Source organism: Triticum urartu, chromosome 6A, assembly GCF_056163025.1.
Source record: "Triticum urartu cultivar PI428250 chromosome 6A, HENAU_Tu73, whole genome shotgun sequence".
In the NCBI taxonomy this organism is placed as follows: domain Eukaryota; kingdom Viridiplantae; phylum Streptophyta; class Magnoliopsida; order Poales; family Poaceae; genus Triticum; species Triticum urartu.
Genome location: NC_141878.1, coordinates 60,880,123 through 60,889,136, shown reverse-complemented (window position 1 = coordinate 60,889,136; position 9,014 = coordinate 60,880,123).

Sequence of the window (9,014 nt, the reverse complement as noted above, 5' to 3'; positions counted from 1 at the left end):
TTTCTTCCTCCGGTGAAAAAAGATCGAGAGGATGCCCCCAATGGAGGACGTGAGCTCAGAGTTGATCCTAGTTCTCATAGTTGGGCTGCTAGCAGCATTGCTTGGCTTCTCTATGCTTCTGTGTGCAATGATCCTAGATGATCGCGATGACGCTGCTGCCCGAGCGGTGGCTCTTCGAGGCACTGGTGGCCCTGCCACTGGAGGGAAATATGCTTGGTAGTGCTCTACCTGAGCTACGTAGGAGATATCATATTGCCGTCCTTCCTTTTTTTAGCCTTTCGCCACTGGAGGCAGATATGCTTGGTAGTGTTCTACTTGTGCTACCAAGGAGATATCATATTGCTCTCCTTCATTTATTTATATTTTTATTTCTTCTTTGGGTGGTCTCATATTGCCGGTTTCATGGTCTTTCTTCTTTGTGCTTGTTGACCTTGTCACTTGTTAAAGGTATTATGCAATATAGATCTGTTGTTGTTCTCCTTGGCGATTATATACTTTTTGGAAAGCATGACCGATAGATAGCACACCAAGGTGAACCAATGATTGTTTAGTAGTCAGTAAATCGTTTGATTATATACTTTTTGGAGAGCATGACCGATAGATAGCACACCAAGGTGAACCAATAATTGTTTAATAGTCAGTAAATCATTTGCATATGCGGCGGACTAGAACTTGGTGTTTCACAAATTGTACATAGCTAAAGGTTGCACAAGTTTTTTTCGACGGCAAGAAAGTAAAATGAAATCGAACTGCACATGCAATAAATAAATACAAAATCAAACACATAAAAGGAAACACACATGACCTTAGTTAGTAGACCACAACCAACATACATGACATAGAAGTACAAATACAGATATTTTTACACATGGGAATCTACGAAATATGACCTGATCTCCTCGGTGCAACGACAACATCTAATTTCGGCAAGCTTCAGATTGTTAACACCCTCTCTAACCGTTCAACGTAATCCTCCAAGATGAAGCATTCCTTGAATGCCGAAGGTTGGTTTTCGTTGTGCACATGAGGAACCATAAGCTGTAAACTGGTCAATAAAAAAGTTTACATGTTAAGCTTTTTTCTACGTACTGGTTTATTTTACGTGACCACTTGTTTTTTTCATATGTTAGTTAGAAACCAATATTGGGTTGCAATCGTCGCAGAACGTAACTAAAGATAGAAAGTTACATTCATAATTAACTTACATATAATACATGCTTAAATACTATTAAAACATGGAGGAGCTTATTTTATTACAACTGGACACAACTTGGTAAACATGGATTAAAACAACTGAAGGAAACTAAAACGATCGATACTTGCATAGAAGACAAATACGACTACAAATGACTTTAATGCTCGAAATCAAGTCATTTTGTAACACTCTTCTCTGCGGTTAGTGCCAATAATGAAATGATATAGCACTTTTGCGAAGTGCTCGAGTCGTGTGATGGGTGGACAACTACCAGTGTAGCTGATGATGCAGTCTTCCATGAATGGACGCTGTGGATGCATGCAGAGAGGCACGGCATCAGAGAAATCGTTGCATATACGTGCCAACATCTGTGTTTGTGTCACAGACTCGGCTTGGCAAGCAGCAACTTCATGTTTAGCCATGTTAAGTTCACAATGCTTTGAGCGTGCTTTCTCTTGAGCTGATAGGAGCTTCTGCTTTGTTGCCTACAACATAGGGTAATTATAACCGTTGATTGTGATCGCGTAGTTTTCACAAATGTAGTTTAGTGCTGCCTGGGCAGCCCCTTCTTCCGCCTCGTCTTGTGTCGCTACGGGTTCTCCTTTGAAAACCAAAGGGTTTTCATTGATGCTCCCTGTGGAATGTGTGGCTCCCATATGGACGGATGCCTGTATAGTTCCGTCGAGGTACGTGTAGTGAAGGTATCCTTGCACTTCCTGCCTTATAGCCAAGCCGACAATTTGCAGAATGATGCGCCTTGGTATATACACCATCAAGTCGTCGTTCTGCAAATGGATTAAAGTTAGTGACTGCATTACTTTGCATGAGGTTTTAATTTAAGTTGAAAACGTAGAACAGATGCGTACCATGTCAATGGGGGCAGCATTGGAAGAGGAGCTTGAAACAGCTTTCTTTTCTTTTTTTCTTGATTGCTTTCCTGATAGGAAAGTCAACCAACATGCATGGCCCATGCAACCAATCGCTGCCGCATGCCATACGTCCATCTCATCATAGTGCATAAATCGCAACGATGGAATACCAGGCCATGCATCAGTCAAATAGCCAATAGCAGGAACATCACACCCACCCAACCCACCACGCAAAAAGGGACCTCTGCCAACGTAAAACAAAACCGCACAAATAAGAACACGAACAAATAGCAAGCACCGATCCAATTCAGCCAAACCAAATGCACAAACCGAGAGTAGAATCAATGGGCCGCTTGCCAAGCCGGATCTCCTCCCTACGTATCCGAGCAGAATCGTCACCACCTAAATCCAACAACAAAACATAGCAATTAGTCCAAAGAAACAGGCAAAACACAAATAAATGGAAAGAAAAAAAGGGGACCCAAACCAGATTACGCCGCGAGGTCCACCGAAACAGGAGATCGCCCACAAGAACCACACACAGAAGACGAACAACGCATAGAGCGACCAAACCGAGAAGGCGAGCGAAGATGAGAAGCTGAAACACCTCGCAAAAGGATAGACCCATCCACCGAAACAGCCGGAGCACCAGCACGCCCCGAACCACCTCGCCGACCAACAGTAGCCACCCGCGAGCGAGAAGGCCGGCCAGGACGACGCGGACCATTACAACACACCATGAAATGAACGCACGTACAATACGCAGCTGGAGACCACAAGTACCACTGAAGGAAAAAGAAGAAGCTATTTATAGCCTCGCACAACACCGAGTAAAGCAGAAAAAGAAACGAAAAGTCTCTCCGGAAAGCACAAGAGAGCCCGAAAAATCTCAACCTCCAGAAGCAGCCTCGACAGCGGCAGAGCTAGCACAGTATATAAACAGTCGCAAACACCTGCCCCTCCCTGACAACCAAGAACGGCACCGCATACATACCAGTCCCGACAGACATGAACAAGAGTGGCGATAGCGACACCACTAATTGGCCAACAGCGGCCAACAAAAGCAGCGATAGCGACACCACGAGCTGACCAAGAGCGGCCAGGCAGAAGAAAGCGACAGGACCAGCAGCTGACCCGGCATATACACGAACAAATTCCCACGGCCAATGGAAGAAGGAAGCACATAGTACCCCACGTCCAATAAAAAACGCTAAAGCCACCAAACGAACCATCACAGCAGTTCAAAAAATTTGAAACAAACCTCTTGACACACAACTCATTTGCACACACTCGTGTACCAAAAAAATGCACGTGTCTCATTCAAATTTACCCATACGTATTTTTCATCCAAGTGGAACAATAGTAGAGCGAAAACTCTCTCTGGAATAGATGCTTGGGTATTTGGAATACATGCCTACATTATATCAATGAACTGAAGCTAGTTCTTTGTCACCCTAGGTTATGACTGTTACATGATGAACCGCATCCGGCATAATTCTCCATCACCGATCCATTGCCTACGAGCTTTCCATATATTGTTCTTCGCTTATTTACTTTTCCGTTGCTATTGCTATCATCACTACAAAGTACCAAAAACATTACTTTTACTACTGTTACCTTTTGCTACCATTATCACTACTATCATATTACTTTGCTACTAAACACTTTGTTGCAGATATTAAGTTTCCAGGTGTGGTTGAATTGACAACTCAGTTGCTAATACTTGAGAATATTCTTTGGCTCCCCTTGTGTCGAATCAATAAATTTTGGTTGAATACTCTACCCTGGAAAACTGTTGCGTTCCCCTATACTTGTGGGTTATCACACTCCAGTCGTGATTTAGAAATTAAGATCGTCAAACCGATGCACCAAAAGTATCGGGTATGTTATCCGGCTTATATCTATACCCTGCCAGCCCCCAAGTCTTCTGATCATGATAAACTTGAATGATCTGTAGACTTGAATTGTTTATAAACTTCTTGTTCTAGACTTCCTTCAAGTCCGATTAACAAACTTTTAAACGATTCTGATGATAGCACAACTTTGGATCCGTAGTCCCCAAGGGCCAGCTTAATCAGTATGGGTGAGCAGTTCTTATTAGTCATTATGCAAGAGACCAAAACTTGACTAGATATCCCTCATGAGTCAGCTGGGTCTATCAATAGCACACCCGACTCATCTTTAACAGGAACACAAGCAATATGCATTAGCCCCCAAGTGCTAAGTGTTATTGCTCGCAAATCACTTGGGACTTTCTAGAAAGAGCCAATTCCGTTGAAGACTTTGCGCTGACAGACATTAGCCCCCACCCCCCCAAGTGCCAAGTGTTGTTGCTCGCAAATCACTTGGGACTTATTTTTTCTAACCTACCATGAAACTTAATGAACTTATACTATATGCAGGCTGCAACCACTGAACTGGAAGCTCAATTGTCCGAGGCCAAGACCCGGCTGGCGGCTCAGGAGACTGAGACAAAGAAGGGTGAATCTAAATTCCTGTTGAGTGTGTCTGAAGCAGAGAAATTGAAAACCAGCTTTACTGCGGAGAAAGAGGCTTGGGGAAATGAGAAGACTGCCTTGACGCAGCGGGCTGAGAAAGCCGAGGCGGCTCTAGAAGAGGTTACCGCTGAACTCACCGGTTTAAAGAACTGTGTGTCTCAGATGGTTTCTGCAATCTTCGGTAAGTCACCTTGTTACTTACTCAAAGTGAGTATTTTGTCATCATAATAGAAACCGCCACTTAAACAATTGTGTAAACTTTACAGGTCCTAGGAGTAGCAATCTGAGCCGAGATACGCTGGTAAAGCTCAAGGCGGTTTACACGCTTGTTGAACAATTGTACACTGGAGCTCAGTGAACTCTTGCCACTATCTCCCCAGCAAATCAAGTGCCGGATCTATTAAGTGATGTCTTGAAGAAGTTGTCCATCTTGCCCACTAGGTTCCAAGAAATCAAGTGATCTTGTGCTAGAACCGGAGCTGTGACAGCTCTAAGCCGTGCTAATGCCTGGGTACCGGAATTAGACCCGACGGACGTAGCCAGCGGATACCCCAGTCTCAAGGAAGATGGAACTCCTTTCGACCAACAAGACTTTGCTGCTTGTGTCAAGGATATTTGCCCTCATGCAAAAATAATTGCCGAAGAGACCAACCTCACCAAGTATCAGCCAGGTTATGACTCAAATAATCAGAAGATGGCGACTCCTTCATATAAAGTGATGGACTTAATCCCGCCGATTCGTCTGACCTGATTGATCCGTCTGACTTGATTGATGATGAGGCTGAATTTGTCACCGTACGTGGCTTCGACTGGTCCAATCCCAACTTCCAGACGATGGAGGAGGAAGAACCGACAAGGGATGAGTCGCAACCTTCAAGTCAACCGGGTCAAGATTCATGAACCGGGGCCAGTTTATCATCTACTGTATGTGAGACTGAAAACAGTTATCCTTTTGGGCTCCAAATGCCTTGTAATAGGCTAGCTTTAAAATTCTTGTTCTGTTATGCCATCGTGCATATTGCGCTGTTTATAATACTTCTTTATCCGTCATGCAAAGATATGCTATATATGCCTGATGATATTATAAATCTTGAAATCTGTTCCTGCATACAACAGATAAAAAGTGTCCTGGCAGTTTACCGCTGGACGGGTTATACTGCCCCAACATGAACTTATCATGATTTATAACCAAGGTTGCTCGAAATAATAATCATATATGATTAAAAATATATCATACATGTGATATTTGATCACACTTGTTGGTTTATCAAGCCAGTGCAGTAAGGGTGATAGCCCAAAGCTCCGAGCACTGGTAACTATTAGAGATGGCCGGCTTATGAAGAAAGCTGGACTGGGTCAATAAACACCAGATATTATCTTTATTTCATACTGGCGACTTATTAGTCAAAACCAGACCGGGTCAATAAACACCGGTTAATGTCATATAAGACTGAGAAGGCATTATAAGCCTTCTTGGTTCCCCACCATATATTACTATGTCACAAAAGAAAAAATCTCAAAAAGACATTCAAAGCAACAAACAACAAAAAATCCAAGGCTTTCATAGGCCGCCAAACCAAAATATCTTCTTCAATGAAACTAGCATTAGCCACTGGAAGGTACGCGCTTTCCGTGAGCCGGCACTCACATTACCCAATCGACATTTTAACCCAGATAAGTTCAGTTCTTATTTAAAGATAGACTTATCAGGAGTACGCGGGGTCAGAGTAGCATCGTGCATCACAAGCGAATTTATCCAAGTTTCAAGGAAGGCGGCTTTATCAGCCCGAGCTTCTCCTTGATTTCTGTAAACCGTGCCCTCTCATGACAAACCAGAGTTTTAACCTTAACGAGTTCAAGATCTTGTTTAATAGATTGACTGTTAAGAGTTCGGCGTGTCAATCAGGAATACCTGATGGAGAAGCATCTAGCATACAGGCAAGATAACCCGGGGTTTTAGGTGAATACACCTGGCTTCCAAGCCTGGCTTTTATAGCCTATCACAAAGTTATGAACTCTTTGTTCTTTAGAACAAAAGAACCCCCAAGGAATATTTTGAGCTGTGCTCAAGGGGTGCCTATGTTTGAGTCGTGCTTTTGCAACAGACTCTCTTTGGTCCCTTTAACCTGGGTAGTAAGCCCCCAAGTTTTTTTATGTGGCCTATAAGCCAGATCAAAGGGTAATAATAACTTTGTTGTATAAAGCAAAAGGCCACATGTGACCAAAAACCCATTATTTAAAGAGGAGAAAACGACAGAGGCCATGCTTTAGCAGGGATGCCGGCTTTATTATATCGATCATAATATATACATTGTCAAAATATGTACATTGGAAGAGCCGGTGGCTCAAGTGTAGTAAGGCCTAAGGTGAGCAATATTCCAGGGTCGGCGGGTCTCTTCCTCCGATGTGTGTGAGTCCTTGTGGTATCGAACATTGATAAGGTAATATGACCCGTTGTTTAGATTCTTGCTGACCACAAAGGGTCCTTCCCAAGGTGGGGATAACTTGTGCATATCAATCTGATCCTGGATAAGCCGGAGCACCAGGTCGCCTTCTTGGAAAGTTCTGGTTTTAACCCGGCGGCTGTGATAACGACGCAGATCTTGCTGGTAAATCGCCGAACGAGCCGCTGCGATATCACGCTCCTCATCCAACAGGTCAAGTGCTTCTTGACGTGCTCTTTCATTGTCAGCTTCAACATAAGCTGCCACACGAGGTGAGTCATGATGGATGTCACTAGGGAGAACTGCCTCTACTCTGTAAACCATGAAGAAAGGTGTGTATCACGTAGATCTGTTTGGGGTAGTATTGATGCTCCATAACACAGAAGGTAACTCCTCAACCCAACAACCCGGCGTCCTCTGCAGGGGAACCATAAGCCGGGGTTTGATGCCTTTCAAAATCTCTTGGTTTGCTCTCCCATCTTGACCATTGGATTGACGGTGAGCCACTGACGATACATCGAGCCGGATATGCTCACGTCGACAAAATTCTTCCATAGAACCCCTAGAGAGATTAGTGCCATTGTCAGTTATAATGCTGTGTGGAAAGCCAAAATGGAAGATCACCTTTTTCATGAATTGAACCGCCATTGTTGCATCACATTTACTGACTGGCTCTGCCTCTACCCACTTAGTAAACTTATCAACCGCCACCGAAAGGTGGGTCTTCTTGTCCTTGGATCTTTTGAAAGGTCCAACCATAGCAAGCCCCCAAACTGCAAACGGCCAAGTAATTAGAATCATCCTCAATTCTTGAGCCGACACATGGGCTCGTCGTGCAAATTTCTGACATCCATCACACCTGTTGATGAGGTCCTCTGCATCAGCATGAGTTGTTAACCAATAAAACCCATGACGGAAAGCTTTGGCCTGCTACCTCTTGAGCACTACGTTGGTTTTTACCGAAGAGGAAGGGATGATGCAGCAAAGTAGCGTAAGTATTTCCCTCAATTTTTGAGAACCAAGGTATCAATCCAGTAGGAGGCTACGCGCGAGTCCTTCGTACTTGCACAAAACAAATAAATCCTCGCAACCAACGTGATAAGGGGTTGTCAATCCCTACATGGCCACTTACGAGAGTGACATCTGATAGATATGATAAGATAATATTTTTGGTAATTTTTGTGATAAAGATGCAAGGTAAAATAAAAGCAAAGTAAAAAAGAAAAGGAAATAACTAAGTATTGGAAGATAAATATGATGAAGATAGACCCGGGGGCCATAGGTTTCACTAGTGGCTTCTCTCAAGAGCATAAGTATTTTACGGTGGGTGAACGAATTATTGTTGAGCAATTGACAGAATTGAGCATAGTGATGAGAATATCTAGGTATGATCATGTATATAGGCATCACGTCCGAGACAAGTAGACCGACTCCTGCCTACATCTACTACTATTACTCCACTCATCGACCGCTATCCAGCATGAATCTAGAGTATGAAGTTCATGAAAACAGAGTAACGCCTTAAGCAAGATGACATGATGTAGAGGAATAAACTCATGCAATATGATGAAAACCCCATCTTGTTATCCTCGATGGCAACAATACAATACGTGCCTTGCTGCCCCTACTGTCACTGGGAAAGGACACCGCAAGATTGAACCCAAAGCTAAGCACTTCTCCCATTGCAAGAAAGATCAATCTAGTAGGCCAAACCAAACTGATAATTCGAAGAGACTTGCAAAGATAACCAATCATACATAAAAGAATTCAGAGAAGATTCAAATATTGTTCATAGATAGACTTGATCATAAACCCACAATTCATCAGTCTCAACAAAAACACCGCAAAAAGAAGATTACATAGAATAGATCTCTAGAAGAGAGGGGGAGAACTTTGTATTGAGATCCAAAAAGAGAGAAGAAGCCATCTAGCTAATAACTATGGACTCGTAGGTCTGAGGTGAACTACTCACACTTCATCAGAGGGGCTATGGTGTTGATGTAGAAGC